Source organism: Microtus pennsylvanicus, chromosome 6, assembly GCF_037038515.1.
Source record: "Microtus pennsylvanicus isolate mMicPen1 chromosome 6, mMicPen1.hap1, whole genome shotgun sequence".
Taxonomy (NCBI): domain Eukaryota; kingdom Metazoa; phylum Chordata; class Mammalia; order Rodentia; family Cricetidae; genus Microtus; species Microtus pennsylvanicus.
Genome location: NC_134584.1, coordinates 49,901,835 through 49,910,565, shown reverse-complemented (window position 1 = coordinate 49,910,565; position 8,731 = coordinate 49,901,835). Strand labels below are relative to the sequence as shown.

The window sequence follows — 8,731 nt, the reverse complement described above, 5'->3', positions numbered from 1 at the left end:
CCACCAGAGTATTGCTTTTTTATTTTAAAAATCAGAGGGGACTGATGAGATGGTTGAGTAAATAAAGCACTCGACACCAAGGCTGAGGACATGAGTTCAGTAGAAGGAGAGAACCGACATTCCACATACACACGTGCATACACAAAATAAAAGTGGGTTTAATAACTGGAGGGCTGGGGAGATGGCTCAGTGGATGAAGTGTTCACTGCCCAAGTGTGAGGCCAAGCACTGTGCCTGTAAACAGCACTGGCGGCAGAGACACCCCTTGGGGTAAGCAGGCAACTAGACCGGCTGGAATGACTCGCTCTGGGCTCAGCAAGAGACTGCTTCAATAGCATAATGATCAAGGAAGACAACTTTGGCTTCCACGTGTGTGTGCCCAAGGGCGCCCACACATACAAACATGCTCTTTGCCAACCTAGCCTACTTCATGGGTTACAGGCTACGGTGTTTAAGAAATGTCCAAGGTGGTTCTCTGGCCATGCACACACACACAAAATGACATCATGCACGTTATTCTGTATTTTATTTATGTGAGGATTATATTATCTTAGAAAATACAGACTCGCAAGGCAGTACACCTTTAATCTCAGCTGTCGGGAAGCAGAGGCAGGCAAATCTCTGAGTTTGAGACCAGCCTGGTCTACAGAGCTAGTTCCAGAATAGCCAGGACTACACAGAGAAACCCTGTCTTGAAAAGCAAAATATAACAAAAAGAAAATAGCTCTCACTGGATGGCGATGACGTATGCCTCGAATCCCAGCACTCGGGAGGCAGAGACAGGCGGATCTCTGTGAGTTAGAGGCCAGTGTGGTCTACAGGAGCTAGTTTCAGGACAGGCTCCAAAGCTACAGAGAAACCCTCTCTCAGGGGGGGAAAATAGCTCTCAATTGTTTTTTAGATACTTTTTATCTTAAAATTCCGGTTTTAAAATTTGATGTACAGTTGTTGTAGGGGTGTGGCTCAGCGGTGGCATGCATGATTAGATGTATGAAGCATATCTTGGTCACCTCCATTGCTATGAAGAGACACCATAACCAAGGCAACTTATAAAAGAAAGCATTGACTGGGAAGTTTGCTTACAGTTTCAGAGGGTGAGTCTGACCAGGCAGGGAGCATGTTGGCAGACAGGCAGGCATGGCACTGGAGCAGTAGCTGAGAGCTCACATCTGATCCACAAGCAGGAGGCAGAGAGACTGGGCCTGGTTAGTGCTTTTGAAACCTTAAAGCCCACCCTTTACCCCGTGACACACCTCCAAAAAGGCCACGCCTCTTAACCCTTACAGCAGCTAGGAACCAAGCACTCAAAAATATATGAGCTTATGGGAGTTCTCATCCCAACCACCACAAGATACTACATACAATCACCAGTACCCTACAAAAGATAAAGTGTACAGGTCACCTTTGTTAAAAGATGTGTGTGTGTGATACATATGCATATATGTATTTGCAGAATACATGAATGCAGGTGCATGTGTGTTTATGGAGTCTAGGTTGACACCAGGTGTCTCCCCCCCCCCCCCAAATTTCAGGACTTAACCTAATCTCTTAATTTGAGTTAATTATTTCTCTGGTTGGACATATGTTTACAGATTCTTACTATCACAGACACCTGAACGATAACATATATTATTACCACGCCAGGCAGTCTTATAAAAAGAGAACTCTGAATTTACACAGCCACCCCTAGAAGTAATTCACTAGTTTCAATCCAGGTAATGGAACCAACTACAGAAACCAAGTCGGGACAATACAGACGGGCTCTGGAGAAGAAATGAGAGGATTATTACTGCAAGAAAAGGATCTGATCTCTGTTTTTAAACCAGAGTATTATTTAAGCCTAGGAAAGTGTTTGGTAGCCGCCAAGCCCTCTGTTGTAACAGGTGTGGGCGCGGAGAATTAGCACACGATCATTTTAACAAGGTAATGAAGCTGGTCCAGCACGTCGGATGAAAGCGTCTGAGATAGAAAATGAACAAAGCAATCTTGCCACCAGCGCTCTGCAAGCATTCCCTCCTGCCGCGCCTTTGCTCCCGCACTCCCAATGGCCCAAGCTGCCTTCTGGGTTTCTAACTGCTGAAAGCCTGCCTTCCCAGATCTGCCTTTCCCCGGGAACCTCACCTGGGGCGCATTTTTCTCTTAAGGGGTTCCTAAAGTCTCAAAGTTGGGACCAGTTAAGTTTGCGTGTATTAACGCTCACTGTATCCTAGGCGGTTCTAAATCTCAGGCTTTTATTTGTCCATCCGGCTTTGGAGCTGAAGTTGGAGGAGGGCAGCTAACATCCGGTTGCACGGAGGCTCGGACACGGGGCTCAGGAGGAGTGGCGCGCCGCTGGCCCACCTGGACCTGGCCACCCTTCCCGGTTCCTGGCGGTGGTCGTGCAGTCACGGGGCCTGAGGACGTGCGGCGGTGCGGGGTGAGCACTGAAGGGGCTGAAGGTTCGATCCTTGGGACCGGTGCGCAGACGGCCCTCGTCAGGCCAGCGCCCTGGGAACCTGCGGTGGGGAGGGTCGGGAGCCCGGCTGCTCTGTAGTGGAAACTGCAATTGGTGGTCAGATTAGCAAACTGGCTCCTTTTCCGGTACAGCCAGCCATTAACGGCCTCGTCTGACAATGGGGAATACCGATCTCAAAAACCCCGTTCCCTGCTTCTTCCTGCTATTATTTATCAATTTTGAGCCATAGAGCTGCAACGCACCGAATGCTATGCAATATCCTGGTTTCGATCCTGAAACCGAAAGGAACGAACAAAAATCCTCGAGAAAAACAGAAGATCCACGGAAGTCTGTGGTTTAGTTGGTAACTGCACCGGTGGCTTGCTCTCAATTTTTGATAAATGTACCGAATGCTAAACTTGGAGGAATTTGAGTGGAGAATGTATAGGTCTAAGTCTTTGCAACTTATTAGAAATCTAAAATCATTCTAAGGTTAAAAGTTAGCATATAAAGCCCCACAGCAAGATGAAGCGGCCGAGGCTCGCTGATGAGGGCTAAGTTAGTTTTCTCCCCGGCAAGACAGGAAGTAGTAGGTAGTGTCTGTTTGATCAACTTGTTTGCTGAAGCAGTTGTCGGGCGAGTGGGGGTAGATCCTGCTGGCCTGTTTTCCCCCTTGGAATTTGTCCTCTCTCAATTCTCTTCAACAAATATCTTTTAGCATTTGTTAGGTGTGAGCAAATGAGACACGTTCCTTAAACTAGTGGAAGCCACTACCGTCTTAGGGTCAGAAAGGGACATCATTGGATCACATACACGGCAGCGATGTATGTGTAGGGTGGCTTTGTAGCCAAAAGGAATCAGAAATTCAACCAGGAAATTGAAGTGGAAAAGATAGGATTTGGGAAGATTTTTGTGAGTCTTGAAGCCTTAACAATTGAATGTATTCGAAGATCAAAGAAAAAAAGAGGGAAAAATGTATTCCAGAGTTTTTCACTTAAGGGTTTTAGAACATGGTTGACACATTTTAGAACAAAGAGAACTCCAGAAGAGAGACATGGATTCGGGGAGTGGGAAGAGAATGAACTTGCTTTGAGCTGTATTTGAACAAGCCAAGTACTGAGCTGGAAATAATGTGTCTAAGAGCAGTAAAAGCAAGGGCAGACTATACAGAAGAAACCAGAGGAATAAAAAAGCCACGGAAGGCAGCTGTGTGACCCTCTTGACAAAAGAGAGCTGCTTTTTTATTTATTATGTATACAATATATTATTGTATTATATATGTATATATATACATACATACACACGCACATTATGTATACAACATTCCTTCCATGTATCCCCACACACCAGGAGAGGGCACCAAATCTCATTATTGATGACTGTGAGCCACCATGTGGTTGCTGGGAATTGAACTCAGGACCTCTGGAAGAGCAGTCTGTGCTCTTAACCTCTGAGCCAGCTCTAGCTCCTGAGCTGCTTTCTTGCTTGGTTGAGAAATCCAGGTATCCCAGAGACCTGATGTGAAGTTAAAGATTCATATCTCCTACAGACTTGGAGAGAGAGGCTCAGGGAGTTAGCGCTAGCAGTTCGCTCTTTTTCAGAGTTATTTTAGTGAAAAACAGGAAGATTGTCAGCAGTCTGTTTATGTGTCCTTTCTCAAGTATCCAGAGGACTGGACAGGGAGCCAGATATGATTTCTGGTTCTGGCTATACCCACTGCCTACCTGTGTTATTTGGTCAAGTCATGTATGCTTGCAATAGGAAAATAGTTCTCAGTGAAAACAAACGAACCCTTTTATTTCTAGAAATAAAAGTAGGGTGGAGAAGTACCCTTTGCAAAATACTAGTACAGAAATAGAAGTATAATGCTCCAAAGAAAAAAATTCCAAGCCAGTGCTTGGAAGGCAGAGGCAGGTCAATCTCTGTGAGTTCAAGGCCATCCTGGTCTACAGAGTGAGTTCCAGGAGAACCAAGGCTACACAGAGAAAACCTGTCTTGAAAAAGCAAAAACAAAAATTTATATGTAATCTCACTCAATAGGTAGGTATACTGGTGCACAAATCCTTCCTTTGGAGGCATTTAAGCAATCTTTCTTCCTCAGTCTCTTGAATACTAGGTCAGACACCACCAAGCTGGCTTGATGCTCAATTAATAAAATTCATATTATTTATTTGACTAGTGTAGCTGATCTCAGATATATGCCCAATGGTGCTCCAAATGACCCTGTCCAGTCATTCTATTTAAACTCATTTTGGAGCCAATGACTCAGTCAGAATCCGAGATCAGCAGCTAAGAATTTGAGCTCAGACTCCCAAGGCAGCACTTTCCCTATTCCACATCCTGCTGTTGCCCCAGTTGATATCAAACATATTAAACTCACTAGAAGGCTTATAATTCTGTAGACGGATTTTTCTTTGATCCACCAGCTCACAGAAAACAACACAGATACTTATTATTAATTATGAAAGCTTGGCCTATAGCTTAGCCTTATCCCACTAGGTCTTATAATTTAAATTAATCTGTTCATATTAGTCTACATTTTGCCTTGTCGCTTTTTACATCTCTTTCATCTTGCACCCCTATTTCCTCTCTGTCTTCTAGCATCTCTCCTGTGCCTAGATTCATCTCCTCTTCTTTTTTCTCTGTCCAGAAATCCCGCCTACCTCTTCCTGCCTAGATATTGACCATTCAACTCTTTATTTTTTTTTATTTTATTTATTTATTATGTATATAATATTTTGTCTGTGTGTCTGCCTGCAGGCCAGAAGAGGGCATCAGATCTCATTTCAGATGGCTGTGAGCCACCATGTGGTTGCTGGGAATTGAACTCAGGACCTCTGGAAGAGCAGGCAATGCTCTTAACCACTGAGCCATCTCTCCAGCCCCATTCAACTCTTTATTAAACTAACCAGAAGGCTTTGGCAAAGGCACATCTTCACAGTGTGCAAAAAGATTATCCCACAACATAATCCTAAGAAGTAATGTGTCCCCAAAGTAAAGCTTGATTTTTCCTTTCACATTTGAATACTACACAGCCAATGCCCATCAAAGTTACATTTAGAAAAAAAAAACAGGGGCTGGAGAGATGGCTCAGTGGTTAAGAGCATTGCCTGCTCTTCCAAAGGTCCTGAGTTCATTCAATTCCCGGCAACCACATGGTGGCTCACAACCATCTGTAATGAGGTCTGGTGCCCTCTTCTGGCCTGCAGACATACACACAGACAGAATATTGTATACATAACAAATAAATAAATAAATATTTTTTAAAAAAAACATTAGAGGACTGGAGAGATGGCTCAGTGGTTAAGAGCATTGCCTGCTCTTCCAAAGGTCCTGAGCTCAATTCCCAGCAACCAACCACATAGTGACTCACAACCATCTGTAATGAGATCTGGCACCCTCTTCTGGCCTGCAGGCATGCATGCAGACAGAACATTGTATACATAACAAATAAATAAATGTAAAAGAAAAAGAAAGAAAAAACATTAGAGCCAGGAGGTGTTGGCACACACCTTTAGTCTCAGAATTCAGAAGGTAGAGACAGAGCAGACACATCTCTGAGTTCAAGACAGCCTGGTTTACAGAGCGGGTTCCAGAATGACCAGGGGCTAAACAGAGAAACCCTGTCTTGAGGCAAGGGCATTAGAGAGGGATATAACGTAGTGGCAAAGCCTTTACCCTTTATGCATCAGGCTTTGGGTTCAATTCCCCTCGTCAAAACAAAACAAAACCCCCACCAAAGCAATAGCATAGATAGGAAAACTCATTATATTCAGCAAGACAATTCACTCCGTTTGAATACGTGGGGTACATTAACAGATGTTCTCGAGCTGGTGAGCTGGGCATGGTGGTACTCTCCTACAATCCTAGGAGTGTTATCAAAAGTTTAAGGCCACCTGAGCTACATAACAAGTACCCAGGCCAGCCAGAGCTACATAGGAAGAGAATGCCTTGAAAAGAAAAGAATCTTGCCCGATATGGCCAGGAATGATTGCAATTCCAGCCTTCAAGAGACAGGCTAAGACCCCAAGTTCAAGGTCAGCCTGGGCTGCGCAGAAATCTAGAACGTGTCTCAGAAAACAAAAATCACAGTAAATCCTTAAACGGGATGTGTTGATGCACACCTGATGTGTTGTGCACACCTGATCTGTTGATGCACACTGGATGTACTGATGCCACTTGTGTTGTTCACAGGGGATGTGCTGATGCACACTCACTTGATATGTTGATGCCCAGTGGATGTGCTAATGCACACTTGGTGTGTTGTGCTCACTTGGTGTGTTGATGCAGTACTCAGGAAATAGATTCAGAATGATTGCAAGTTTGAAGCCAGTCTGTGCCACACAACAAATTTGAAATCAGCCTAGACTGTATTAACAGGATCTTATCTCAGAAAACAAAACAAAACACCTTGTCTCGCTCTGTGGTTATCCATGGTTTACTCTCAGAGACTTCCTTTCCCCTTGTGTTGACCAGTTCTGTCTTCTTTGTTGCTAGGCAAACTTTCTATCAGTGAGCCTCATTCTTAGTGAAGACCCAAAATTGCATTTATCAAGCAGGACTCTATAGTAGGGGTAAATGTAGTCTCCCAAGACATTATTCTTTGGTTCAATAAATAATTTCCCATCTACCTTGACAAGTAAGTTAAAATAGATTAAAAACAAGACAAAAACACACTTATAGGTGTCAGAGGATGACCTTAAACTTTTTAAAAAATAATTTATTTTTATTTTATTTGCATTAGTGTTTTGCCTATAGGCATGCTGGTGTAACGGTATCAGATCTTGTAGTTACAGACAGTTGCTAGCTGTCATGTGGATGATGCTAGGAATTGAAGCCAGGTCCTCTGGAAGAGCAGTCAGTGCTCTAAAGCCCTGAGCCACCTCCCCAGCCCTGACTGCAAATTTCTGTTGTTGTATTTTCTTATTTTATTTTTATTTTTCGAGACAGGGTTTCTCTGTGTAACAGCCCTACCTGTCCTGGAACTAGCTCTTGTAGACCAGGCTGGCCTCGAACTTGCAGAGATCCGCCTGCCTCTGCCTTCCAAGTGCTGGGGTTAAAGGCGTGCGCCACCACCGCCTGTTGACCGTAAACTTCTAATCCTCCTGCCTCTACCTCTTGAGTGTTGTGTACCGCCACACCAGAACCATTGAATGCTGGGAATCCAGCCCAGGGTCTGCTGCACGCTATGCCCGCAGTCTGCCGCCCAAGCAGCAGACCCCATCCCCAGATATCTTTTTAAAGAAAATAACCATGCCTTCTTATAAAGGGGCGGTGACTGTAAAAACTGAATAAGAATGAAGCTAATAAGCTGCTTTCGGTGGTTCTCTGCTTCACTGCTCCGGGTTTTTATTCTGGTTCTGCAAGTTCTTTTTTTATTTATTTATTTTTTTTGGATTTTCGAGACAGGGTTTCTCTGTAGTTTTTGGTGCCTATCCTAGAACTAGCTCTTGTAGACCAGGCTGAACTCCCAGAGATCCGCCTGCCTCTGCCTCCCGAGTGCTGGGATTAAAGGCACGTACCACCACCGCCCGGCCTGCAAGTTCTTGTGTATCCCATGATCCACAACAGAGGAAGACTTGTTGCCAGGCTGGAGGCTCCAAAGACCATCGCTACCTCTTGAGTGCTGCTCACCATAAAAGCCCTGTCCTTCTGGAAGGAAGTCTTTTGTGAGAACGAAGTTCTCTAATGAAAGCACTTCGGCTGCAGAAAGCCAGCCTTCCCAGTTGAGCACCGTGACATTTTGGTTCTCATTTTGTTTGTGTTTTTTTTTTCTTCCCTGTTTTCCTTCCTTCCTTCCTTCCTTCCTTCCTTCCTTCCTTCCTTCCTTCCTTCCTTCCTTTCTTTCTCTTTTCTTTTTTGGTTTGTTTTTTTCAAGACAGGGTTTCTCTGTGTAGCAGCCCTGGCCTTCCCGTCCTGGAACTCTCTTTGTAGACCAGACTGGTCTCGAACCCACAGAGATCCACCTGCGTTTCCTTCCCGACTGCTAGGATCAAATCCTGCACCACCATCGCCTGGTGACATCCTGTTTTTAAAAACTGCTTTCAGACCTGGTGACATAGATTAGTAATCCCAGCATTTGGTAGGCTGGGGCAGAAGGATCTAGAGTTCAAGACCATTCTGGGCTGTATAATGGGTTCAGAATTTTTTTTTTCTGGGAGAGCCCAACTAATTCCATGTATCTCAGCCCAATTTTTCTTGTATGTTTTATGTTTTAAAATGTTAGACTATTACTGAAATAAAATGTACATATAATAAAACATGCCAGTATAAGTATACAATTTGAGAACTGGGGAG

At 44.3% G+C, this 8,731-nt stretch overlaps 1 protein-coding gene across 1 annotated transcript in view; it reads left to right on the top strand.

The window, feature by feature from the left end:
- The first annotated feature begins 2,245 nt into the window (after positions 1-2,245).
- The window catches only part of Ccdc125 (coiled-coil domain containing 125), a 32,049-nt gene continuing 25,563 nt past the window's right edge, over positions 2,246-8,731 (top strand). The window contains exon 1 of the mRNA XM_075976182.1: positions 2,246-2,416. The gene's annotated coding sequence lies outside the window, so the exon portion shown is untranslated. The remainder of the gene's footprint in view (positions 2,417-8,731) is intronic.